The following is a 27,525-nucleotide window of genomic DNA, read 5'->3' as shown; positions in this document are numbered from 1 at the left end:
GGCTCCTGCTGAGAGCCTAGGGCTGAGAAATAGCATCTTTAAACTTCTTAGAGGCCAAGAGGTTTGATTGAGAAGATGTGAGGCACACCCTTCTACTGAAAAAGCCCTTTGTGTGATTAAAGACCTTGTCCTTTGATCTCTTTCAGGTTTTAACAAAAGGTTGTGGACTTATTCCCTGGGAATTTTCTCTAGAGTAAGCTTTTTTTTTTTTTTTTTTTTAAGTTTATTTATTTGAGAGAGACAGAGACAGTGTGAATAGGGGAGGAGTAGACAGAGACAGAGGGAGGGAGGGAGGGAGGGAGGGGGAGGGGGAGAGAGAGAGAGAGAGAGAGAGAGAGAGAGAGAGAGAGAGAGAATCCCAAGCAGGCTCCCCACTGCCTGCATGCAGCCTGACATGGGGCTTGAACCCATGAAACCATGAGATCATGACCTGAACTGAAACCTGGATGCTTAACCAACTGAGCCACCCAGGCATCCCTAGAACAAGCTTTCCTGATAGTGTTCAGAATCCATTTCCTAGTGTTAATATTTTTACCATCTGGGGAGGATGAAGATTTTCAAAATTATCAAGTCCTGATCCCTTTTTGTTTAATAGTTCTTCCCTAAACTGTCTCTCTTTTCTTGAATTTTACTCTTACGTAGCAAGAATAAACCAGTAGTCACCTTCAACACTTTGCTTGGAAATCTCCGTAACTGTATAACCAAATTCATCATTTACAAGTTCTGCTTTCAACATAACGGCAGGAGGTAATTTTACTAAGTTGTCTGCAACTAGGATTCCCTTTCCTCTAGTTTCCAATAACATGTTCCTCATTTCCTTCTGAGTTCTCAATGTTAATGTCCTCATTTTCATATTTCTACTGATAATCTGTTCATGCTTTATCATGCTTTTCAACATTCTTCCAGCCTCCACCCACTGCTCAGTTCCTATACCATGGACATATTTTTAGGTATTTGTTACAAGAGCACCCCACTTCTAGATACCAAAATCTGTATATTTTATATTTATGTGCAACAAATCCCATAAATTTAGCAGCTTAAAACAATACACTTTATTATCTCTGTTTCTGTGTGGGTTAAGAGCCCAGGCACACCTTAGTTGGGGTTTCCACTTTTGGGTCTCTCCTGGTTACACCGAATGTTTTTGGGTGGACTCTGTTCCCATTTGGAGGCTCAAGCAAAGAAGAATCTGCTTCCAGATTCTCTGAGATTTTTGGCAGAATCCATTTCCTTGCAGCTGTAGGACTCGGGGCTGTAGATGTTTTTTGCTGGCTGCCATCCAGAGGCTGTTTTCAGTTTCTAGAGGCCACCTGAGTTTCTTGCCACATGGTCCTCTCCATAGGCAGTTCACAACACAGCAGCTTGCTTCATCAAAGCCAGCAGGAAAATGAGAAAGAACAATTCTGCTACCAAGATGGATTCTTACATAATGTAACATAATGATGAGAGTGATGTATCCCACCACATCTATGATATTATAATATAATATAATTATGGGAATAATATCCTATTACCTTTGCCAAATTATATTGGTTCAAAGGAATTTACAGGCTCCATCTTATGAAAATTAATAAAGGGAAACCTCACTAAAGTGGACTTGGGATAATAGAAGGAAAAGCTGGAATGGGAAGCCATACCACTTAGTGTCAATTATAGGAAGAATTGTCTATTACAGATCCCTGAAACAAGCATTCTCAACAGGCAAGAATCATTAATCACAGGCCCCAAGAGGGAAAGATGTACACTGCATCTGCTACAAGAAACTAACTACCCCTGTAACCCTGCCAATGAGAAACTGCCACTACCCTAGACTCGTGCTTTTCTCCAATGGATTTTTGTTCAAAAACAAACCCTCCCAATGTCCTCCTTTTCCATAAAATAACATTCTTTGCCTTTGTTAGACAATCAATAGTTTTGCTATAACTTGCTGGTCCTGAATTGCAATTCTGTTTTTCCAAAATAAATCCATTTTTGGCTGGCAAAATACCTTTTATTTTTCAGGTTTACAACCTATATTTAGGGGTAGGAGCTTAAAGAAGGACATTAATATTGGAAGACAGAGACCACTGGGAGCTACCTTAGGGTCTATCTGCCACACACACATAATTTCTCAGGACTATTTTTAATGATGCAATGCTAAAACTTCATTGAAAAGGGCACACAAAGGAATTCCGAGATGCAGTATCTCTCCTCCATAAAAGCAGAACTTGCCCTGGATATTAGATTGGGCTAGGCTGGTAAGTGGAGCTCAATTAGTTTCTGTTGTAGACAGAGCATTTTATCAAGTATGAACCTGGCAGATCTTGACAGCTCAGAAAGAGCAACAGAAGTAATTGAATATAAAGGGGAAAACTGTTAAAGAACATTTATCACAAAAAAAAAAACTAGTTTCTTCAGTTATCTCTATTTCCATGGTGTCTGTCACCTCAAGTGGTAGCCACCACTCATTCTACTTTGCTAGAATGACTATCATTCACTTTACTTTGGTCATTTGTCAAATCATAAAGATGAAATCAGATGACTGTCAGGTCACATGTTGGCTAGGGATGGAATTACAAAGAAAGGAAAATCATGACACTTGGGGAAATAGTTATGAGGAAGGAAAACCAATGGAGGACTTAAGAAAAGGACTTGAGTCAGAGTCATCTGACACCATGGCTAGCACACTGAATTTTTAAAATTCTCACATAAAACTTCTAAAATGGTTACCTTAAGATTATACTGGCTAAATAGGGTTGTTTCCTTTACTTAAAATTGGGTTAGTGTTCTTTGAAATGTCTAAAGAAATAGGGCTACCATTGGTTGAATGTATTGTATGTACAGGCCACAATTTCACAACATTTTTATGGGATAGATGCTATTTTCAATCCTTTCTCCTAAGTATGGGGAAATTGTTCATCTCAGTTAGGATGTTGAGTAACTTGCCCAAGGTCACACAACAAGTAAATGAGATAGCCAAGATGCCAGAGCATACCTGCTGACTCTAAAGTTAAAGCCTTTAGCCACAGCGTTACAGTGTTGTCTCAGGCTTCAAGATAGAGGAATCTCAAAAAAGTTTTTAATATTCAAAAATAATTTAAGTTTTTCCGTACCTCATTTTAGTCTATCTTAAACTAGTGAACTTAAAATTTGTTTTTCTTCTGGAAGATGCAAACTAATCTGTAGTGACAGAAAGCACATCAGTGGTTACTGGAGGATGGGAGAGGGTTGGGAGGGCCAGGAGACAGGAAGAAGGAAATACAAAGTGGCACAAAAAACTTTTAGGAATGATAAATATGTTCACTATTTTGAACTATGGTAGCGATAGTTCACAGTTGAATACATGTCAAAACTTACCAAATCATACTTTAAATTGTACAGTTTATTGCGTGTCAGTTATTCTTAATATTACAGATGAGGAAATAGATATCAAGAAGTTAAAGTCCCTTGTCCAAGATTAGCCAGAGAGGCGGTAGTAGAGACAGGATAAAATACAGTTTTAAAAATTCTTGAAAAAGTACTGTTTTTCCCTCTCAGTTTGATAATTTATCCCTACATGGTTTCAAAAAGGGCTTGAAGAGACATAAAATATGAAATATATATTATAGGAAGAAGATTGTATTTAAGAACTCTCAGTTTACTTACATATCTCAGTTGAGTACTGGAAATCCATGGTGAATTCATTTAATGAAAAAGTTTAATGTATCTCATTAGAAGTTTGTCATCACGAGCAATCTGAGAAATATATATTTTTAGGAATTTTATAATTATGTGACCAGCAGGGGGCAACTAAATACTTCAGAAACAGCATCATATACAGGAAAACAAATTAAAATTGGAGACTATGAACATTCTCAGTTGTACAGAATTTAATTCTTTTTAAAATGATAAGTAACACCTAGCCATACATTCTCACAATATTGCATTTGTGAAGACAATTAGAACACTCCCCTAAGTAAAATCTATATACTAAGGCCTATATGTGGCAGATTGTTTTGGTTGTTTTTTCAGTCTACAAGGTTCTTTGCAAAAATCTATGAATTTTATAACCACTGAGTTTTTTTTAACTTTGTGTTATATAATATATAATACACATTGACATACATCTGTAGGTTATTCTAGGATTCTGAGATTTCACTTGATATTCTAAGATCAAAGTAATTAAGATTTGCATAGAATCTCATTTTTAACCTAAAATTTAATAAAGTATCATTTCCTAACCTTCTTTTAAGACTAATTTTTAGGTTGTTATATTAGTCATGGTTCTCCATTGAAACAGAACCAACTGTGTTAGGAGAGACCTATATGGTCAAATAATCCAAACTTCCTCCAGACAAAACTACAATAACTGGCACAACTAGTTTAAATTTAAACTAAATTTAAGTAAATTGAATTAAATATGTCTAGTAGTGGTGGAGTTCTGCCAGAGCTCCTGTGTGGAGTTGGGAAGTACTATAGGATAAAGGTTAAGTATGAATTCAGGGGTCAGATTATCCAGGTTCACATAATGCCTTCTCTACTTACTTTCTGTGTAACATTGGATGAGTTACTTAAATTTGCTAATCCTCCATTTCCTCACCTATACAAAAAGGACAGTAATAATAGCCATTCATAGTACAAATTGCTAGTGTAAATCAATATTCAGTTCTCTTTTTCTTCTGGGCACTCAGTAGAATGACTGTCATTTCTCAGCACCGCTGCAACTGGATGGGCACATGTGATTCTGTCTGGTCAATGAAATACTGTGCAATTGACACGTGTCAGTTTCTAGATGAGGCCATGAAAGGTCAATATGATTTTTTAGTGTTTATTCTCCTACTGGGACAATCATGGAAAAAGACTCATATTAAGATGGTGGCACCACAAGGTTAAAGAGCCTAGATTATTATGTCATCACATGGAAGACATGAGCCAGAGCCAACCTGGAGCCAGAGCCAACATTTTGGAATTAGACATAAATCTCTGTTCAGTTAAATCATTGACTTTTTTTTCCAGCTGCAGAATAACCTAGACTATTCTGTTCTGTCGGAGTTGTTCTGATGATTCAATCATAGTATGAGAATTGCTTGTCTGATAAACAGTAAGAACTCAAATATTGTAATTATTATGTTGAATCAATCATTGATATTGAATCAACGAATATAAAGCATTACTTTGTTGTTGATTATTATAATGATTCAAAACTCAGTCAAATTAGAGTACCAGGTAACTTTTGTTTAAAGTATTCTAACTCTTTGAACTTCTCCTTGGAACATTGCCTAACACACAGTAGGCATTCAGCAATAAATGAACAAATTCTTGTTTTGCTGATTATCTGATAATTGCTATCATTTTTTTCTGAGATCTTTTATTCTCTTGTTAGACTGGCAAGATTCCATTTTCCATTTTTTTTTATTAGACCTAGCTTCTCAATAATTGTTCTATCAATAATGGGGCTTAGCCAGTGACAGCTCCTTATATATCTTACTCTCTTCTGAATTCAGAAACAATTGATAGGGTGTCAGATAAAGATGAAAACTACCTTCTTACTGATAAAGCTGCTTAGACAAAGGACTTCAATGTACAGCCACAATGAAGCTTTTCAATACTTTTCCCCAGGTCCAAATGGGAGATGGCATAATAAAAGGAAAATGTGGGTCTTCAGGACAGATAAACTTGGACAGAATCAGTGCTCCACACTCAGTAAGGTCAAATGTAGAAAGAATGAGGGTTAGGATTCAGGCCTGCCTATAAAAGCAAGCCCAGGCTCTGATCCATGTGTATTTAGTTTATTACACAGAATGAGAAACAGGACAGAACATAATCTGTTGTGGATAGGTAGATTTGAAAAATATGGCAAGAAAGGGGCTAGGTCTTATTTTCTTCTTCTTAAATCACCAATTAAATAAAATAGCTCTTTCTACTTAGGGAAAATAGCAGAAATAAAAATGGAAGGTACACTTCCCTAAAGTTCTGAAAGTAGCATATTTCTAATTTAAGATCCAGGTAGGAGAACACCTAAATATATAAGTATATAAATTTATAAATACATAAATGTCTAACTGAAGATTACAATAATTAGAGATTATATATATATGATTATGTTGCTCAGGAGGGAGGACTAGGCTAGAAATACATATTAGATAGACTAAAAAGAATGAGAACACAAGATCCATTTTCTCCTCTCTTTTCTAGGAAGAAGATATAGAGTGAAAAGAGAAGAGGGCTGAGTATGAAATTTTGGAGCAATGAAGAAATAGCCGAGAGAGGGGCGCCTGGGTGGCGCAGTCGGTTAAGCGTCCGACTTCAGCTCAGGTCACGATCTCGCGGTCCGTGAGTTTGAGCCCCGCGTCGGGCTCTGGGCTGATGGCTCGGAGTCTGGAGCCTGCTTCGGATTCTGTGTCTCCCTCTCTCTCTGCCCCTCCCCCGTTCATGCTCTGTCTCTCTCTATCTCAAAAATAAATAAATGTTAAAAAAATTTTAGAAAAATTAAAAAAAAAAAAGAAATAGCCGAGAGAGAGAAACTTGCAAAGAATGAGGAAGAGTCAGAAAGGTAAGAAGAAAACTAATATGATGACATAAAAACTAAATAATAAATAAGTGAATTTCTGCCAAAGATCAACAGAAGCATACAAAGAAGTTGCCAATTCGTGAGGACTGCTACAGTGAAAAGGCTACATGAATCTAGAGCTGAGCCCTATGAACCATGGGTAAGATGAAAAGGCAAAGGAAAATTTGCAAGCAGAGAGGTTTTAAAAAAAGTAAGCAGTTAAGTTGATGCCCTGGCAGCCTCTTAATGCTGGAATGTTTAGTCTTGTGTTGATGATGATTCAGAAGCTATATGTTAAGGCTTAGTAAGAAATAGTGATTTTCTTAAAAAAAAAAAAATTCTGTTACTATGAAAGTAGTACGTGCAGGACAGAAAGTTGGAAACTATATATAAGTAAAATAGAAGAATAAAAACATCCATATTTCCCATCTATTACCACTGTTAACAGCTTATTGTATATCTTTGCATACCTTTATTTATCCCTATATATGCGTATAAATATATATATATTTAACCAAAATAGTTTCATACTTGTGCAGTTTTACAACTTGCTTTTTAAAAATTAACAATCTCTAACCTTTCCAATAAATGAATTTTCATCTTACCTAAAACCCAAATTCAGATTTTCCCATTAGTCTCCAAGTTATCTTTTCTCTGAAGATTACTAACTAAAAGTAAGGAATTATTTATTTTTCCTTTCCTGCATAAACCATATTTTAAGGTAACCAAATAGTTCTAGGTATAAAGGCAAGCTCTATTTTACTGAAAAAAATGTCAGAATATAAAATGAATAATGGAATTAAAATTATTTTGCAATTTTTATTAAGATTATTGACTTGTGCAAGGGTTTACAACAAGTATTAAAACATGAGGTTTATAGAAGGGGAACTGGGTATATGCATAGTATCAAAGTAATACGAAACAAATTACTTCCCAGTCACAAGTTTATAAAGTAGAAATGAGACTGCCATATCATTAATTCAATTATCAGTCTGAGCATCAATAACTATGAATCAATCAAATAGCATGAAAGATGCTGTAAAAACAATATACTACATCACCTATAAATATTCTAGCCCCAAATGTTTAATTTGAATCCATCAAATCTCTACATCTGATATCTTTAAAACATTTCAAAAAGCGATTTTTACATCTACTGAATATCATAAACAAGATATCCTGGATATTCTATTGAATATCAGAAACATTGTGAGGGTAGAAGAATAAGGAAATGCATGTATTCCTGTATTGTGCTTAAAGATAATTTTTTTTTACTATGATTCGTAGTAAACCGAATTATAGTAAACTTAAGAAATAAGTTTGGCAAGAGGGGATTGGCTTAGAGTGTGGACTCCATGTACTGCAACACTCTAAAGGCTGTTTGAAGTCTTACTTGAATGGAAAACAAAACTCTGAAGTTGAGTCTATCTCCTGATTGCTGTAGAAGAAGCTTTCATTCTTACATCACATGTGAGACTGATACCTAAATTGGGGAATGTACAGATTCTTAGATAAATCTACTTCCGTAGCCTGAGGTTATGCCCATCTATGTATATTCTATAATTCTCAGAATTAGGCCAGCTGCCACAAAGCCTTGGTATCAACGTAAGGTTGGTAGAGTATACAGTCTGTGTGTAATTGTTTTTACCACTGAGTAAAGTGAAAATACAGTTAGTAAAATTGTGTACAATGTAATATTCCCCAAAGATAGTAATCATAATAATTCATGTTTCTTGAGTTAATTCTCATAACAACACTGTAAAATAAAAAAAAATTTAACTCTACAGATGAGGAAAGAGGCTGGGTGAGGTGGCAGGGCTAGTAAATGGCAGGGCTAACATTAGAACTGAGATATATCTGACTTTAGAGGTGGAGGTTAACTGCACTATACTGTACTAGTTCAGTGAGTCAAAGTTATATTGACAAGCTTTGTAACATTGATTAAATTGATTGAGATTTTTCTTTGGACTTGATAGTGATATTAACTCGTAACAGTTTCTGGATTATAACTGCTAACCTAATGGGAACATCCATGCATAAAATGAAAGCACTTAGTTCTTGTCAAATATTAGCACTGAAGAAATAAAACGTTAACAGAATACTTTCAACTCCCCCCCCCCACCCCCCCACCCCCCCAGAAAACAGTCAGTGCTAGTCAGGCAAAGCTTAAACTTTCACTTGACTTTTTGTTGCTACTTTTTATGAATTTGACAGTTATGCATTTGGAATCTGTTCAAATTCTATTTGCAGCTGAATCATGTGAATGCCAAGGAGATCAGTACATCTGCTTCTTAGCATCTCTAATCTGTATTTGCAGAAGGCTTTATATAAATTTGAACATGTTAACGTGCTTAATCAGATTTATTTACCACAGTTCATATGATGTTTGGCCTTTCACCATGGCTTAACAGAGGTTTGGAGCAAATAACAGATTGCATGAGCTGCTTTTGACTTGAATACTTTTACCAAAAAATAATCATAGAGACGACAAAGAGGAAATGATTACTATCTTACAGGTAGAAAATAACAAGTAGTAGGTGTAGAGTACATGCCCATGGATTTGACCTACAGGTAGGGAAAAGAAAGTGACATAATATGAAGGATTTTTTTTTTCCCTAAAGCATGGGCCCAATTATATAGCATGTGTCTCTAGATAATGAGACATTTAAAAACACCATAATCAAATATCATTATCATATCTAAAACAATTAAAAATAATTCCTTGATATCAGGTAATATCCAACTAGTTTGTAAAAGTGCTTTGAATCAGAATCTAAAAGAGGTCCACGCATTGCATTTGGTTGATATGTCGAATGTGTCTATTTTAATACATTAATAGTAACTTCCTTTTTTTTCTTGACCTTATTTTGGCATAAAGGTCATTTTCCTCTATAATTTTCCCTGTTCTTAGTTGAGATAATTGTCTTCATGGTGTACTACTTTTGTAATAACTTCAGGAAGGAGGGGTTGGGATGCAAACAATGTCAGGTCCAAGACTATTGGCTGACAGCAAAAGATAGTCAGAAGTAATCAACACCGTAGGACCACAAGCAGTGAAGTATTTGGCCATCTCTGGAAAGGAGCTGACATTTAAAAATGAAATCATAAATAGATGTATCCGAACTCCAGTCCATTTCCAGGAGGGTGTTATAGGGATTAAGGGTTAAAGGAAACCGGTGGCAGAATTGGATTGGGAGTCTGGTCTCAGCTGTCTGTGCATATAATAGCAGGCAAAAGTTAGGCTCCCATGGGAATTGACAGAAAACAACTAAGGGAAAATATCAGCAGGGCTTAGAACAGAGGGATGAACCTGACAAGAATGCATTGGACAGACATTACTGGAATATAGGATAGGTGTCTTCTTTCTTCACCTTGCCACCTTTGGGTACCAGTGTTCTGGAGGAGTTAGAAAGATAATAAATACTTAGGAGATTTGACAAAAGGCATCTAGGTAACACCTGCTCTTGTTGGGAGTGGTACGTAGATTTCTACCTGATGATGTTGTGTGTATGGAACTTTCATTCCCAGCAGAGAACAACAGAAATGAGAGTTTTGAAACACTGTTAGTTTATAGGGCGAGTCTCTTGATAGCTTCCCATTCATTTCAGAAAAGAGGTGGAGTAACTTACAGATACTTAATTTTTTTTGTAATTAGGATGGGCCTTGGACCCAGTAAAAACTGATAACTTATTAAATTGAAAGAATTAATGTACAATCTAGTTCATATGAATTACTTGTGAACTGTCAGAAAGTTTATAGATGTATAATACAGGTTGGACAAAGCTAACTGAAATAATCTATACTAATATAATATAGAATCTCTCGAACATTAAAAACTATAAAGAAATGGAATTCATTTGGACATTCTGCAGTGAAATTATAGATTTGGTTTCATCAAGAAAGCATTAAAGAAGTAAGTATGTTTCAAATAATCTCATGTGGTTGAGGAAAACAAAGAGAGTAAAGTTTTGGTAAAAAAAAAAAAGTAAGTTATAATTTCTCTGCATTGTAGTTACCACAACTTTGGAAATTTAAGGAATTATGCATCCTATGCTTTTCATGTTTACATAATTGTGACAAACAGCTTTTTATACACTTTGTCTTTTTAAAAATTCTTTTTCTTATTTTAAGTAGGTCCCATGCCCAACATGGGACTTGAACTCACAACCCTGAGATCAAGAGTTGTACACTCCATTAACTGAGCCAGCCAGGCACCCCTATGCTCTCCTGAAATTGAAATGAAAATCATACTTATAGCTGGGACTGTGTAGTCCAGGTAGATATCAGAAAGAAATGGGTTCTTCTTCTTCATTTAAAAATTTATTTGGAGTTCAGGATGCCCCCTGGGCTGACTTAAACCTCAGGAGTCAATCTTTACAGACTGAGCATAAATTTTCTAACTATTTCCAGAGATAGTGTTAAAAGTCATAGCATGCATCTAATTTTGACTAGGCAATGTGGGTGGAAAGGGTAGGCAGAGCTTTTCAATAAGACTTAATTGCCCTTAACCTGTGAATACATAATTATATAATTTGTTATGATGAACTTTCATTTTTAGACTTCTATGGTGGGACTCATTAATTCTTCATAGATATGTGAAAAATAACTCTAATACTCTATTACTCTAAATCATGATCTCCTAAATATATGCTAATTTCTTAGTCTGATTATTAATAAATCATCTCCGCTGGTACATTATGCAAATTTGAAATAAAAATGTCATGAAGAAAAACACTTAAAATGTTACAGCAGTACAGTTATTTAAAAAGAGAATATCAATAAAATATTTAGTTTTGCCTATATGGATAAGAGAAAAAAATAAATGAAAATGTTTAGTGCTTTTGCTTTTTTTCAATTAAAAAATTTTTATTTATTTACAGAGAGAGAAAGAGCATGTGGGAGAGGGGCAGAGAGAGAGAGATGGGGAGAGAGAATCCCAAGCAGGCTCAGTGCAGTCAGCACAGAGCAAGATGCATGGCCCTATCCCACCATGAAATCATGACTTGAGCTGAAATCAAGTCAGATGCTTAACCGACTGAGCTACACAGGTGCCCCTAGTGTTTTTGCTTTTAAGGACATATACCAGATGGAAATAATAATACAAATGGGAAAAATACTTGCTCTGATGAGGTCTGTTTAATAGTAGGTATAAGGTAAGAATCTGATTGGACTTATTCTGATGTTAGGAATATGAGTGAGAGCTATATTTTCTTTTAAAAATATTATTAAATAATTTTAACAATTCTGTTTTGCATAGTTGGTGGGTTTTAGATTCATGCAAGTATTTACCACTTTCAATGCTCTTACTTCAGTCTTAACTCCAGATCTTTTATAGGGGGATCATTTTATTTTTGTCTGAAGAGAGAAATTTCTTTAGACTTTCTATTAGTGAGAATCACTATTAGCAGCAAACTCTGCTTTTGTTGGCCTAAAAATGCCTTTGTTTTGGCCCCATTCTTTTTTTGTGGTCGGGGAGGAAGGGCAGAGGGAGAGGAGAGAGAATCTTAAGCAGGCTCCACACCCAGCCCTGATTCCAACTTGGGGCTGGATCTCATGATGCAGGACTCAATCTCATGACCGTGAGATCATGACCTGAGCTAAAGTCAAGAGTCTGATGCTTAACCAACTGAGCCACCCAGGCACCCCTGGCCTCTTTCTTAAAAGACCTCTTCAAATAGGCATTGGATTTTCTTTTAGCCCACTGAAGGTGTTATTCCATGGTCTTCTGATTCTATTGTTACTAATGAAGGCCGATTACCAGACACTTTGAGAATAATCTATTTTTTTTCTCCACTAATTTCAAAGTTTTCTTTTCCTTTTGTTTTTTTGGTGTTTTATAGTTTTGCTGTGATGTATGTAAGTGTAGATTTATTATTCTTTAATTTGCTTGGGATCTGGGGGACTTCTTAATCTGTGAATTGGAATCTTTCATCAGTTCTGGAAAGTTTTCAACCATTATCATGTCTAATATTGCTTCTGCCACATTTTTTTCTTTCCTATTCTTTTGGAGTATCAATTTATTTCAGACTTTCTCACAATGTCTTCAATGTCACATAAAGTCTCTTTTATATTTTTCATTTTTTTCTTTTTCTATTGCATTTGGACAACTTCTTCATCTCTACCTCCCAGTTCATTAAATTGTACTTCTGCTATGTCAAATAGACTATTAAATGTGTCCCCTGAGTTTTAAATTTTAATAACTTATATATTTTAATTCTTTAAGTTCCATTTAAAAAATATCTTTGATTATTCTTTATACTTTCTTGTTTTGTGTATGTATTTTCAAGGTCATCTTTTATTCCCTTATTCATATTTTATATAGTTATTTTATAGTCTGTGTCTGGTAATTTCAATATCTGAAGTCTTTTTAAATGTTTTTGCTATCTTATGTTCACTGTTTCTCACTAATGGTGTCTTATTTTCTTCTGTGCTTGTTATTTTTTAAAATGTGAGCTATTTTCCTAAGACTTTTACTTATTATTCTTTAAGGCTTAAATTGAAGATGGGTTCCTCCAGAGAGGGCTGGCATTTGCTTCTGCCAGATGTCTGAAAGTACTATCAGTCAAACATTCTTCTCAATTATCAGCTGAATACCTTCTGGGATCATCCAGGTAATATGAATTCAAGTTATATTTTTTGTGTGCATAAGAGCTGGATTGTGAGTCTAAATTCTCAGATATGATTTTGCTTTTCCCCTCTCCACTAGGTGCCACGTTTAAGACAGTAATTTTCTTTGTAGAATATAGGGGAGAGGTGTGTATGCTACTAAGGGGCAAGTTTATTTCTAATACATCTTTACAGTAAATGAATAATCCTTGGAAATGCAGCTTTCTGTGTGCATAGGGCAGGTCATGGGTTTTGTCTTTTATAAGGCCATGAACACCAAAGCTCGTGTTAACTGGATTTGGCAAATGCCCTTGGGGTCATTTGGAGTGAAACTCTCTAGGTTTCTGCCTTCATTCCAGTTTTGAACTACTAATTTCTTTATTACCAGTTAATCAATATATTTAATAGCATTTAAAACATTTTTCCAGGATTTTTGTTTCCAGTGTGATCACTGAGTGAGGTATATAAGCCATGATATTGCCAGAAATACAAGCCTATATTCTTTGTATTTTATTATCCAAATTTTCATCGAGGGATATTTAAGACAAATAATATTAAACAGAAATACTTAAAATCAATATGTAAATACTTTGCAAGAAAATCTGTAGATTTTTCAAATAGACTTTTTTTTAAATTATTTCTTTTTGAGACAGAGAGAGACAGAGTGTGAGCTGGGGAAGGGGCACAGAGAGAGGGAGACACAGAATACGAAGCAGGTTCCTGGCCCTGAGCTGTGAGCACAGAGCCTGACACAGGGCTCAGACTCACGAACCCCAAGATCGTGACCTGGGCCGAAGTCAGACGCTTAACCAACTGAGTCAGCCAGGCACCCCAGACTACTTTTTTAATATAAAAAAATTTTAATTTATTTAAATTATTTAAATGCTTACTTTTTAGGGAGGGAGAGAGAAAGAGTACGAGTGGGGAAGGGGCAGAGAGAGAAAGAGACACAGAATCTGAAGCTGGCTCCAGGCTCAGAGTTGGCAGCACAGAGCCCAACACAGGGCTCAAACTCATGAACTGTGAGATTGTGACCTGAGCTGAAGTCGGATGCTTAACTGACTGAGCCACCCAGGAGCCCCTAATATAAATTTTTGGTTGGGTGCTTACCACATACCTAGTTGATGTCTATTAATTATTTTATTTATTTATTTATTTATTTATTTAGGGAGTCTGGGGATGCACATGTGCTTGAGTGGGGGAGGAGCAGGCAGAGAGAGAGAGAGAGAGAGAGAGAGAGAGAGAGAGAGAGAGAGAGAGAATCTTAAGCAGGCTCTGTGCTGTCAGCACAGAGCTTGACATGGGGCTTGAACCCACAAACCATGAGATCATTACCTCAGTGGAAACCAAGAGGCAGACACTTAACCGACTGAGCCAGCCAGGCATCTTGTAGATGTCTATTATTTTGTTTTATTAAATTGAAGATTATTATTGTTCTACAGTGCATTTAGCCTTTGAACCACTTATCTGTTGGCTTAAATTCACTTAAGCTGATTTGTGAGATTATACTATATAACAATTTCAAAAATCTCTGTGATTTAGAACAACAAATATTTATGATTCACTCTTGCTTCATGTTAGTAGCTGCAGGTCAGGTGCTGGTGTACTGCTCTAAAGGTCAGTTTCAGTTCTGCTCCACATATTTTCTCATTCTGAGACCCTATTTGGAACACGCCTTTCTCATGGCCAGGCAGCACAAGACCAAGAGATTGACCTGAATGTTGCACTCAAAAAAGCAGTTGGCATGTGTTACATCTACTCATAAGCCATTCGTTAGAGCAAGTTACATGGCCAAGAGTAATAACATAATCTACCACAGTCTTCAAAGTTGTATTGAATACCTTATTTATGTTTGAGGTTGCTGTTAATCTTCTCTGAGAAAATGAGGATTTTAACCTAAAATCTCCATTAGCAATCTTTGGCAACATAAATGTCTAAATGGATAGGCAAAAGTAAAACAAAAAAACAGAAAACAACTTCAAGCCAATCTCTCTCATTCTAGGTCAGGGATGATGCATATTCTGTGGGAAAAATTATCGTGCCTGTCAGTGCTTTAACTGATTTGGAAAAAGAACTTCTCATTGTCAGAAATGTACAATGAATTAAACACTAGGCGTAAGAGATTCTTACTGGAGTTAAAATGGAATAGTTATAATAAAATTGGACAATTATATTAAAAAGTTTTATTAAAAATATTATTCTCAAAATAATTTTAAGAGTAGCAAACTTGCAGGGTATATAAACATAGCAAATGGGAGTTTTAGGATATTTTTCAGTTATAGCACAGGATCACACATTACAGTTTGTGTTTATGTTGTGATTACATCAAAATGCTAGTTTGATCATTTCCTGAAATCATACGATATTAGATGTGAAAGGATCTGAAAAGTATGTATTTCTCATTTGCAATGTATTGATACATCATTTTGTTGCAATCAATTGTGAGGTATGTCAAAATCATCATTCATGACAAGCAACTATTACTAGCAACAGTTAAAATACAATTACAAAAGATATACTTACATTTGTTGTCCCATAATATCTTCACTTTCATGAACTTGCATTGACTTTTTTTTTTGAGTGTGGTTGATAGGAGTTATAGGTAGTCAGACAATAATTTGCATAATCCTGGCTGTTTGTTTCCAATGTGAATATCATTCACTGAAAAAAAAAAAAAAGGTTGAATAACATTGGTTAAACAGCATATAGTCCAACTCCCTACTTTTTTTTAAAAATTTATTTATTTATTTGAGAGGGGGGTGGGGAGAGAGAGAATCCCAAGCAGACTCTCAGCCATCAGTGTGGAGCCCGATGCAGCGCTTGAACTCACAAACTGTGAGATCATGACCTGAGCTGAAACCAAGACCTGTGCCAAAACCAAAACCAAGAGTTGGATGCTTTAACCAACTGAGCCACCCAGGCGCCACCCCTCCCCCCACCCCCCGCAACTCCCTACTTTTTATCAGAGCTTGATATGCAGAGAGTAATTCGTCCAGTCACACATCTAATTAGCAGAGTCTGTAAACCACCACCACCTTGCTTCCAAAACGGTGCTTTCCGTTCCAACAAAAGACTGTTTATTTTCAACAACCAATAGAAGAAATTTGGGCTGACGCAGGAGAGGATTGTCAAGGAGATTTGCCTTATTTTACTGATCTGTAGTTTTAGTTCCCAGAGTAAAGGAAAAGAACCAGAGAAACAGACCCCAGAGGGTATATTTTGCATGTTATTTGTGCTCCAAGAACATTCTTTTTCAAATCTATTTGATTGCAACTCACACTAAGAAACACAGGTTAAATCACAACATAGGACACACTCTTATCCTTCCCCACAAATGAAACAAAAATTTCACAAAGCAATTTCTTGTCCACACTAAATGTGTACTCTTATCTTTATATTCTATTCCATTCCAGCCTATTTGTTAAAAAATAAAATTGAATTTTAAGTCAATTTAAAAAATAGTGCTCTAGAAAATAGAAGACATTTCAATCTGATGCCAAACTCCAAAGTTACTGAGTTAGTGTCATTCACACAATAATAAAACTTTTCTCATATTTATTTGAACTACAAAGACAGTATCTCAGACTTCAGAACAGAACCTGTAGAATCTTTCCCTCATCGGAACACCAGCTCATTACAATATCTCATAGATTCCAAGACCCATTGTTTCTCACATTTTAACATCTCTGAATTCAAGATGTGTCTTAAAAAATATCAGTGGCTTTGCATAGTTTAAATGGCAGTATTTTTCTTTCTTAACATGAAATAATGGTGAGTCCTAAAGTCTATTTCTTAGTGTGTCATGAAATACATTGATAATTACGATCATATAGGCCAAACTCTATTGGTTATTCAAGTATCCAGGTGATCAGAATGCTTTTTGAGGTCTTGTTAAGAAAACGTAATGAGGGCATAAAACTTGCTTAAGCAAAAACCCTTAGTTCTGGGCCAGAAGGAAAAATGACTTACAAACTGAGCAAACTTCTTCATGTGCTTGCATGGTTAGCAGGGTTTGATTATGATCTTTCTGCTTTTCTACTTCCTTCATTTCTGTATTGTTACTTTCTTTCCTCTGGCGATTGGCATTTCTATTATTTTCCTCTCATCACCAGGGGTAGGCGGGGAGAGTTCCTCGGACCTGGGTTTAAAAGGAAAGCAAGTTTACGTCCAACAGTTAGGTACTTAAAAAAAAAAAAAAGATTAGGCTTTATTTTAAAATTGCAACGAATTGCCAAATCCTGTGGATCTGTTTAAACTGCCACCAACCTAACACATTGTGAGACTTAATGACTGTAGAACTGGCACGAAATATGCTGAACCTGACTAGGAACAAAAATAAGTTTGCTAGGCTATTTTCATCCCAGCGTGATTGAGACACACCATCCTTTCCTAAAAAAAAAAAAACAAAAAACAAAAAAACAAAAAAAACCCAAAACCACAAACTCTAATGAGGAAGACAGTAAATTAAATGCCACAATTAACGTGGTACTAGAAATAGGAACAATTTGTTACTGCTTTTCAAACCAGACACCACGATGCCTTCTTTTTTCCTTTGTTTGTCTAAAACTTTAGTTAAGCCGAGGCTGGGGAGGCGGGTCTCAAGCTCGGGCCTCCGGGCCTCCGAGTGGGCGTGGGGTCCTGGGCCAATACCAGTGAGCTCTATTGTGCAGTCTTCTCAGGTTAGGCAGGGCCCTGCAAGACCGGTCCAGACCACACCTCAGTAGATCACGGGCGGGCGGCGGTGGGCTCGAATCCCGAAGCCGCCCTCGGGTGTGCGGAGGCAATTCGGATGCGATAAGGCTCTGGCAGAACTAGGTGTTGACAGTTGTTCCCGCGCGACTCCCTCCCGGCCCGCCGGGGAGGCGTCTCCGCGGCCGCCTCCGCGCGCCGTCACGTGACGGGAAAGAGAGGAGGGGGGCTGGTGGCTGGAGCCCGCGAGCTGGGGGCGGGGCCTGGAGGGGGAGGGCGCCCAAATGTAGAGGATCTTGGCGGCTGTGGGTGCTGAGAGAGGCGGCGACGCGGCGCATGACAACATTAGGCCGCGACGCACTCGGGGCCAGGCGGTGGTGGGAGCTGTAGCCCGAGTGGCTGCAGCGTTAGCTTTCGCCGCGGCAGTGGTCGCAGCCAGTAGCGGGCGGACGGAGGGAAAGTAGAGCCCGCCCTGGCCAGAGGACCGCGGGCCGCGAGTTCCCGCCCCCCTCGCGGGCTGAGCCGGCAGCGCCTCCGCGGCCGCGAGCCAGCGCCCTCGGTCTGGGCTCGCGCCCTAGCTGCCTCCGGCGACAGCAGCCTAGAGAAGTTGGGGTCCGCCCGGGCGCGTGCAGGGCCCCGGAGGAATCGGCCTGCTCCTCCCCGCCTCTCCGGGGGCTCCGCACCGGTGAGTGTCACGCCGGTCCCTGGGTCGGGGGGGGGGGTGGTGGTGGCGGGTCCGCACCCCTCCGGGAGACTGCACCCCCATCCCCACGTTCTCAGCTCGGGCCAGTGGGGACTCCCCGAGCCGGAGAGTTCCTCTTTGGCTCCTTTGTCCCTTTTCGGAGTGGGGGATTCCAAAGGCTGGCGGGGGTGGAGTATTTTGGGGCCCACAGGACGTGCGTCTGCAAACCTTACATAGCCGCGGAAGGGGCGGTGGGGGGGCGGTTGGTAAGAGCATTTTGACTGCCCCGAGTGACTCTTCCCGAAGTTTGGGCCGACCTCGGGGTCTCGCCGGAAGCCCCCGCCCGGGGGAGAGCTGGCGCTTTGTCACTTGGTGCGGTTAAGGCGAGGCTCCAGTTTTCCTGTGACAGCCCTAGAGGAGGCTGTGCCGCGCACCGCAGACCGCACCCGCCCTTGCAGAGCCGACACGGTGACACGGTGTTGTTGCTCTCAACTCAGTTCCTGTGGCCTCCTTGTAACATGGGAGGAAGGCGAAGCCTTTGCTGTACTTTTAAATGTATTGTTTGTTTCCAAGCCTTTTCTCAAGGGTGGAATCCGGTTCTAAGGAGCTTCCAATGGAGCATGCTTCTGGTTCATTGAGCCACCCACTCAAGACCAGCTGAGTGAAGCAACAGTACTTGCAGATTTTCCATTCACAAAAGTCATTTAACACACTCTTCTTTATGAAAGACATCTGCCTTGGGGAACTTGCCTAATTTCATTTTATCTAAATGCTGTTTGAAATAATAGATACCTTGGGCGCCTATTTAAACAGATGGGAAAACTTCTCTAACTTATGGTGTAAGCATATTTGCGTTCAATAGTTTAATGAAGTTTTTGCCTTTCTAATCCTAGAGGAGCTGAGTGACTTCTAATTAGTATTAGAATGTCCTATGTATGGTAGGGTTATTAGTTTTTATTTATGCCCCTTGAAACTTAGCCTCAAATTAATGCCACTTTAGGTCTTTTCAGATAATCATTTAAAACAGGTTTGGTGTGTGTGTGTGTGTGGTTGTTTTGTTTGTTTGTTTGTTTGTTTTTTTGGGGTTTTTTGGTTTTTTGTTTTTGCCTCCCTTAGGATTCCAAAGAAAGCAAGGATTGTGGAGAGACATGGGTGAATTGCTTGTTAGGGCTTCTTCATTCCATCAGGTGTTATCTAAAGTTGATCATGCTTAGCGACTATGGCCAATTTTTATGCTTGCTAGAACCTGTTTTACAGTGAAATTAAGATCATGCTAGTTTTATAGAACAGGTTGGGGAAGGGAGAGTAAGGGTATGCAGTTTGTCCTTTATAGAAGATATAGCTAATTTTACATATTTGTTGCCCCTTTTTTGTTAGTAACTGTGTATGAGATGACTACAATATGCCTGTTCAAAGTGCTGGGAAAGGGAATAGATGAAACATAAGAATTACTTTTTAGGTCTCTAATTATGGAGATTAGGTTGTTGCGGTCAATTTCCATGTGAACCGTTTGAGCCACAATACGTTACAGCTGCTTAGAAATGGTTTGATTAAAAATGGCTATGGTTTATTTCTTATTGAATATTAGTGTGGTATCTGTGATATCGGAAAGATGCTGCTGTCATTTTTCAGTTAGAATATTATTACATTTTGGAGGCAATCAGATGTGTTTCTTATAGCACATTTTTGGCACTTATAAATTTGGCCTTGTTAAAGAGCAAATTGCAGAATTTCTTTAGTGAGTACTCCTCCTACATTTAAACTTGGTTTAGAAATAATCCTTCAAGAGCAGGTTTCTTAGAGCATGGGTGACAAAATAGGAATTGATGCTTAGACGTAGTTTTCAAATTTTGTGGAAAATTCTTATGCTAATAGCAACACCTGAAGTATTATATTTGAATATAATACCCCAAGCTGAACACACTTATAGCAATGATCTTGGAGCATCAAGAGTTCAAAAGTAGAAGGCGTTAAGTCCTGCTTTTGCTTTGTGAATATGACGTACATGTAATGCATATATACAATTTGAATTGAAAAGCCTCTGAGTACTGTATAATGAAGGTGGCTGGGTGCAAGGAGATTGGTGGAGATGCTTGATTGGAGCAGTTGTAGCTAAAGTATCATTTTCTTGTGGATACAACTCAGGAAGAGATGTCTGGACTAACCTGTAGAGGTAGATTTCACGTCCATGTGTGGGAAACCCCTGAGAGATTTTAGATCTGTCCTTTCTATCTTGGTTCCCCATTCCATTCCCTCATTTTCTCAAAGGCATGAAGTTGAAGGTCTGATCTGAGAGACCTTCCAGACTTTTTCCTCCCTGAAAAGTTTTATCAAGTATGCAAGGGAGAAAGCTTTCTTCAGAGGCCTTGTAGGAAATGAATGCTTGTCCTTGATCATACTCTTACACCCCATGTTATTTTTACCTTTTTTAAAGTTGCGAACCCTGTAAACCATCTATGATAGCAAGGGCCTGTCTTTTTTGCTCACCATCCACTCTGCAAATGCTTAATAGTTACTGAATGAAAACATACAGTTCCAGATATATGACAGGAGAATGAAAAGGAGTGTGTGATAATGTAGTCCGAAATAGATACAAGGAGTGAGGTGATAAGGAAGGATGTTGGATTGGGAGGAAGGGAGCAGGTCATAACTGGGAAACTTTCTTAGAGGAGGTAATTCGTGAGTTAGGTTTTGCAGAAAGCTGTATATCTGAAGATAAGCAGGTGTTTTAAGGGGGTAGACAGCATGAACCAAAGCATTTAAATTGGACTGGGTAATCATGGGATTAAGCACAGTGAGTCTTTTTTGGTAAATTATGAATAATTTTTCTTCCCCTTATAACTGTTCTCTTTCCCAGATAAAAAGATTGGCACACTTTATAAGAACTAAGATTTAGAGGACTTGAGTTTTGGAAGTGACAGTGGTATACTGAAAGCAAGAGCATTGAACTAGGGGGTTCAGAAAATTTGAAATGGATTTCTGATTAAATCTTATACAAGTAAGTGCCTTTGGGCAAATCACTGGGCCTTAGTTATCTCATTTGTAAAAGGAAGACCATAATCCTTATCCCATATGGTTATTGGGAGAATGAAGGTTCATAATGTGTATGGAAGTGCCTACTTCAATATCTAAGACATAGAACTTTATGTTAAATTGTTTAAAATGGATCTTTGTCTTTAGATTATTAAAAAATATTTTGGTGTATTTATCATGACCTCATATCTACTTGATCTTTGAGTTGACCCTTTAAATTACCTTTAAATTTATAAGTATCAAAATTTTAGATGCTTAGTTTTCTTTCAGTCAAACATAATGTTTTCTGACAGAAATGAGGCTTGTTTCATTTTAATGTTACCAGGAAAAATGCTAGATGCCTTAAATTTTTAAAGCTTTAAGTAAGGGATACGTGTGGCTGAAAATCTGAGCCTTTAGGCTTTTCTTCTTTATAGAATTTGTTTTTGAAGAAATAGTCCATGCCTATCATGTTATGTGTTCATTGTTGTGAAGACACAGGGGATTTTCCTGCTATTAAGGAAAAAAAAAAATTACCCAAAACATCCTCTATGTTTTTGGTGATTTGAATGACTATAAACCATGGTGGATCTCTACCTGTGTGCTTTATTTTAGAATTCGGTATTTTTTGAGTAGGCTAATGGACTTCTGTATCATTTCTTATCTAAGCTTTTTGCTGTGGTAGCTATTTGGCTATGAATCTCAATTTTTCACTATACTTTGTGAACTCTTTGTAGTGTTTATAATCCTTGGAGCAATCTGTCCTTTGTATAATATTTGGAAGGGAATTTTATTAAAAAAAAAAAAACTAAAAAAAGTCTGGAGTTTTGAAATGATAAAGATGCCAGTTACTACCTTCCATATTCACAAACCACCAAAGAAAAGAGGAAATGGTTTTGGGGTTGGAGACTCTTCACATAAAAAGGAGAAACTTTTGATTTAGGATTGTTAAAAACATGATGGATTCAGAAGGAGATTGTTAGAGCTCCGGCAGGTAGCTTAGTAGGTGTTGTTGCTGGTAATACTACTACTAATAACAGCTAATGTGTGTTGATTGCTATGTACCAGTTACTAGTTTGAAGTATTTGTCATGTTGGGGTACCTGGGTGGCTCAGTCAGTTGAGCGTCTGACTTCGGCTCAGGTCATGATCTCATGGTTCGTGGGTTCGAGCCCCACATCGAACTCTGTGTTGACAGCTCAGAGCCTGGAGCCTGTTTCACATTCTGTGTCTGTCTGTCTCTCTCTCTCTCTCTCTCTCTCTCTCTGTCTGTCTCTCTCTCTGTCTCTCTCTCTCTCTCTCTCTCTCTGCCCCTCCCCCACTCACACTCTGTCTCCCTCTGTCTCAAAAATAAATAAACGTTAAAAAAAAATTAAAAAAAAAAAGAACATAGTGGATATAGTATTTTAAGGTGACTTGTTAAAATTTTTTGAATTCATACTTTTTTAGGGTAAGACTGACGTACAGACTTAGTACAGAGGATTTTTATATAGTAATATTTGAGGGTCACAAATCTGTGTAATTGCAATCTATCCTATTGAAATTTTTCACCACTGAAAAAGCAACTTGTGTTTTGACTGCCAAGTGCCACAGTAGTTTATCAGATTACATAATTTCTTACAGAGAAGACTCGGGCCCCTGTGGAAATTATGAAATCTGGGTAGGTAAGTTTTGATGGCGTGGGAGTATGGTAGGTCTGGGGAGAGAGCAGTCCACTCTAAGTAGCATTATCTGGGTAAGAGTAAACAGGTAGAACACCTTGAACATGAGGGCGCAGGTACATTTTTAAAGTACAGATTGGGGGTGAGGAAATTCTGAAGACCAGCCTTGTTACTGTATATTTTTGCCTGTTTTGACTGTAATAGCACTTAAAATCAGCAAGTCAAAAGTAAGGAAAAAACAATGCTGTGCATCATACTGGGGAGTTTGTAATGGTTCCTAGCCTGTTTTGCAAGATATGGGGGCTTTATAAATATTTATTAATGATCATAGAATTACTCTCTTACTACCTATTATTTTATAAATCTAAGGAGGCCAAATAGCATAGGCTCTGGAGCCAGACTACTTAAGTTCACAACCTGCACAGCCTCTTATTAGCTTATTGCCCTGTACCTGGTCTGGTGCTGACATGGCAGAAGAAGATGGTATATTTAGGCAGAGTAGGGCCCAGAGTTTTCCATGGTTCTTATGTAGTATGAAAGAGATCTAGAAGTTCTCACATAATCCTAGTGAAAAAAATAGAAGTTAACAGAGTGGGAGCCAGCAAGCTACTATTGTGAAGGCAGGGACCATGCAGTAATTGTTGGGGGGGGGGAAGGGCAGCTCTGTAAGATTCAGCTCAGTGCCCACCACAGTTGGTACTCCCTCTTGCTGTAGTATAGTTAACACTGGGAAGTAGTTGCTCAGCTAGTAGTGCATTTCTGTCATTCTCTCCTCTACCCTTGTGATCCTTCCCTGCATCTAGGTGGGGCCATGTATGTGACTGATTTTCACTAGTGGAATGTGAATGGAAATGATGTGTTTTCACTTTAGCATAGAGTGACAGAAAAGCAGTTGTTCTTTCTCCAACTTTTTTTTTTTCCAATCCAAGGAACCAGGAGCACTTAAGAGGGTGGTAGAGCCATGAGATTGGAAGGATTTAGAGTCCTTAAATTACCATGTGGAAGAAAGCTGTACATCAAAGAGGAGTGTACCCATAATAGATTGTAATTTTAATGAGAGATTTTAATTGTGTAAAGTTAATGGAAGATCTGGGGTTTGTTAAGCAGCTAGTATTGCTTTAACTGTAAGCTTGGGCTGCCTAGGATAGGTAGTTGAGCTCCTAAGAATATCCATACCAGCAAGAGCTGAGGTGGGACCAAGTTAATAGATCCACTGGATATTGTTATAATATTCTCATCAGCATGTGCCGTTATGACTCTCCTAAAACTCTGAAGCCCATGAGGACCCAGAGGGCATGGATCTACATTTAGATCCATCATAATACTTCTTGTGCCCATGAATGCTCTGTGCTCAGACACCATTATAAGAATGAGAAGCCATGAGAAATTATGAAAGTTCTTTTATAAAAGTCTGAAGAGTTCCCTCAAAGCAGGTTTCTCCATCTTGGTACTATTGACTATTGATATTTTGAGCTGGATAATTCTTTGCTGTGAGTGGCTGTCCTGTGCATTGTAGTATGTATAGCAGCATCCCTCTATCCGTTACATGCCACTAGCACCTCCGCTTGATCATACAACCAAAAATGTCTCCAGACATTGCTAAATGTCCTCTTGGGGGCAAAATTGCCCCTGGTAGAGAACCACTGTCTTAACCAAGTTAAGCTGAAAGAAACTACTTTAAACTGAAAGACACTTAGCTTTATTTAAAAGACTTTTTCTCCTCTTAGGAGAGAGGTAGAGTTCATGGGAGAGGTTTGTTTCTGAACATGCAAAAAAGGAAGCTATGTTGTTTTTTTTTTCTTTTTATTTTATTTTGACAGAGACAGAGACAGAGAGAATGAGTGAGTGGGAGAGGGGCAGAGAGAGAGGGAGAGAGAATCCCAAGCAGACTCCAAGCTCAGCATGGAGCCCAGTGCAAGGCTTGATCCCATGACCCTGGGATCATGACCTGAGTCAAAATCAGTTCCCCCTTCCCCTCAATTCTTTGGCATAGTGTGCTTTATATTGTGTTCCCTATTTATCTGGAGTTGCCTCTAATTCTGCTTCAGTTTGCACTAGTTGCTTTTTAAGTCTCTTCTGGGAACTTCCTTTTGGTGTACTCTTGAATTTAATCCATTCTATTTTAGATCTTTTTTTCTAAATTTACTTGATCTTTTTTCTGGAGTCCTTGAGTAACTTCCTGAAAAAGTGTGTTTGATGGGTAAACTTCTAACTTATTCTATGTACAAATTGTCTCCATTCTATTCTAACATTTGACTGATAGCTGGGCACAATATTGTAGGTTGCAAGTAATTTTCCTTTAGAACTCTGAAAGTATTGCTTGGTTGTCTTCTAGCATCCAGGGGTGCTGATTAGAAGCCATATGTTGGCTAATCACTATTTTTTCAACATGATGATTTGTTTTTTATTCTGTCCTAATAAAGATTGTTTTTGTTTTGTTGTTGTTGTTGTTAAAGTTTATTTTTGAGAGGGTGGGAGGGGCACAGAGAGAGGGAGAGAGAGAGAGAATCCCAAGCACAGAGCTGACAGCACAGAGCCCATGTGGACTTGAACTCATGAACCGTGAGATCATGACTTGAACCGAAACCAAGGGATGCTTAACCAGCTGAGCCACCCAGGTGCCCCTAGGTTGTTGTTTTGGTTATTTGTTTTAGGCACTCCGTTGTTCTTCTTGTCTAAATGAGAGTCTTCAATTCTCAGAAATTCTCTTAGGTCTTTGTTATTTTCCAGCCTTCACTTTTTTGTTTGCCTATGTGCTCTTAGGTAGGCAGGTATTTTCTCTCTTGGATTGATCATCTTTGTCTCATTTTATTTTCATAGTTTGTGATTCTTTGTTCAGGGGATTTTTTTCCCTAGTTTTTTTGTCTGTTATTTTTGGGTGGGTAATCTGTGAATTTTCTTGTTCTGTTTTTCTTTTCCTATCATTCTTCTCTGTTTTATGTTGTAATACTTGCTGCTCTTAGTCTCAGAATATGTAAAATAGTTTTTTGAAACATAAGGTTCTTTTGTGCTTCTTCGATTATCTCTTTTTCCATTCTGGTCACTTTCTGTGTTTGTTTTTGTAATTATTATTTTTCATGATTAGTTTTCCTTATATCCCTGGTGTTTCTTGGTTGTCCATTCATGTTTAGAAAGAAGGACTGGGCTTCTGGTCTGGGTCTCCCCTCTCCCACCCTGTTCCTTGGACTGTTTTCCCTACTAGTTTTTTCTTTGAATAGGAACTCTAGCCACAGCATTTCAGGGCTGGACAGTACAGGGTAGGGCCTGTCTATTGGCAAGCATTGTTTTAGGGTACGAGAGAGGAGCTAGTTTCCAGCCTGTTGGCCCTCTAAATGCCAGATGAAAAGGGTTTATTACTCTGCCATCATCCTCACTTTAGTCTTTCCTAGTCATATATCTTCTAGAAAAGCAGTGTCTTTTTGCCTCGGGGTAAATGTTGCCCTTAGTTGTTTAGGTGCTTGCTTGGAGATGGGGGATGGGAAATGTAGTTGTTCTCATACAGTCAAGTAACATTTAATTCTGTTTTTCACCCCACAATTTTCACCCTTTGCTGTATCGTTTAGTTTGCAATCATGCCTCTCTTGGGTCCTGTCACACATATGGGTTCCCACCCTTTTGTGTCACTCTTAAAGGGTATAACGGGCGTGTGGTTTTCTCTGCTTATTATGTCAAGCTTTACACACACACACACTACCCCTATTTCCAATTTTAAATTTATTTGTTCTTACGGCTTTACTTCTTTCTGTATGAACTGTATGAATTTTTATTTCAATGGGATGGAGTAACTGGAAGGAAATTTTATATTTAGTCATCTTTTATTAGAGTCCTTTTCTAGCTTCTTAAACGTCAGGTATGTAGAAGTATTGAATTATTTTTTTTAAATGCAGGCTTATTCATAGAAATTGTGATCGTGATACTATGTTAAAATATAATGATGTTCCTTCATTAGTGATTTGTATAGGTGTTTATATCTGTATGCCAGTTGGTCCTAAAACTTGTACTCCTTTTGAATTCTTGTTTGCTTCTTAGTTTTTCTGATTCCCCTTTTGTTGTCCTCTATCCTGGTTGCACATGTCATTATGATTCTCTGCCATTTCTTCTTTGTTATTTGGAAACTGAATGAGACCATTTAAAATTGTGGATAAAATATTGACTTTGCTCCAGAGAATAACATATTAGCTTTAAGCCCATGGCTCTTGTGATATTTTGATTACTGAGAAATGTTATTTTCTGTGTCTTCACTGTGTCCAGATAGGTGAGGGCTTATTCTTTTATATTTATTTCTCTCCCTTAATTGTTATAGCTACGTTGGTTCAGTAGTTACTGATATTTTTCTTTATTTTCCTTCACTTCTACCTTATAATCTTT

General features: G+C 37.9%; 1 protein-coding gene and 2 long non-coding RNA genes across 13 annotated transcripts in view; 2 read left to right on the top strand and 1 right to left on the bottom strand.

Annotated features, from left to right (window-relative positions):
• The window catches only part of LOC122240392, a 28,729-nt gene extending 22,501 nt beyond the window's left edge, over positions 1-6,228 (top strand). Inside the window, exon 5 of the long non-coding RNA XR_006220071.1 lies at positions 6,154-6,228. This is a non-coding gene — a long non-coding RNA (uncharacterized LOC122240392). The remainder of the gene's footprint in view (positions 1-6,153) is intronic.
• LOC107180234 lies at positions 1,029-18,010 on the bottom strand. Of its 3 annotated transcripts, none has more exons than XR_001511000.2 (5): positions 17,765-18,010; positions 17,084-17,252; positions 15,638-15,775; positions 3,625-3,714; positions 1,029-1,365 (listed from the first exon to the last, which is right to left on the bottom strand). It is a non-coding gene; the product is annotated as an uncharacterized LOC107180234 (long non-coding RNA). The 3 variants fall into 3 exon arrangements; XR_006220068.1 differs by having other exon boundaries at positions 1,029-1,361; XR_006220069.1 differs by lacking the exon at positions 1,029-1,365 and adding an exon at positions 3,141-3,159.
• OSBPL8 (oxysterol binding protein like 8) overlaps positions 16,790-27,525 on the top strand; it is a 150,865-nt gene continuing 140,129 nt past the window's right edge. For 5 of the 9 annotated variants that reach the window (XM_042992796.1, XM_042992785.1, XM_042992792.1 and 2 more), the window contains exon 1: positions 16,790-16,885. The gene's annotated coding sequence lies outside the window, so the exon portion shown is untranslated. Of the gene's footprint in view, positions 16,886-18,134; positions 18,489-27,525 lie in introns of those variants that run through there. The other 4 variants (XM_042992794.1, XM_042992793.1, XM_042992786.1 and 1 more) reach the window with 1 other exon arrangement.

The sequence above is a fragment of the Panthera tigris genome, chromosome B4, assembly GCF_018350195.1.
Source record: "Panthera tigris isolate Pti1 chromosome B4, P.tigris_Pti1_mat1.1, whole genome shotgun sequence".
Taxonomy (NCBI): domain Eukaryota; kingdom Metazoa; phylum Chordata; class Mammalia; order Carnivora; family Felidae; genus Panthera; species Panthera tigris.
This window is presented reverse-complemented; position numbering and strand designations above follow the sequence as displayed.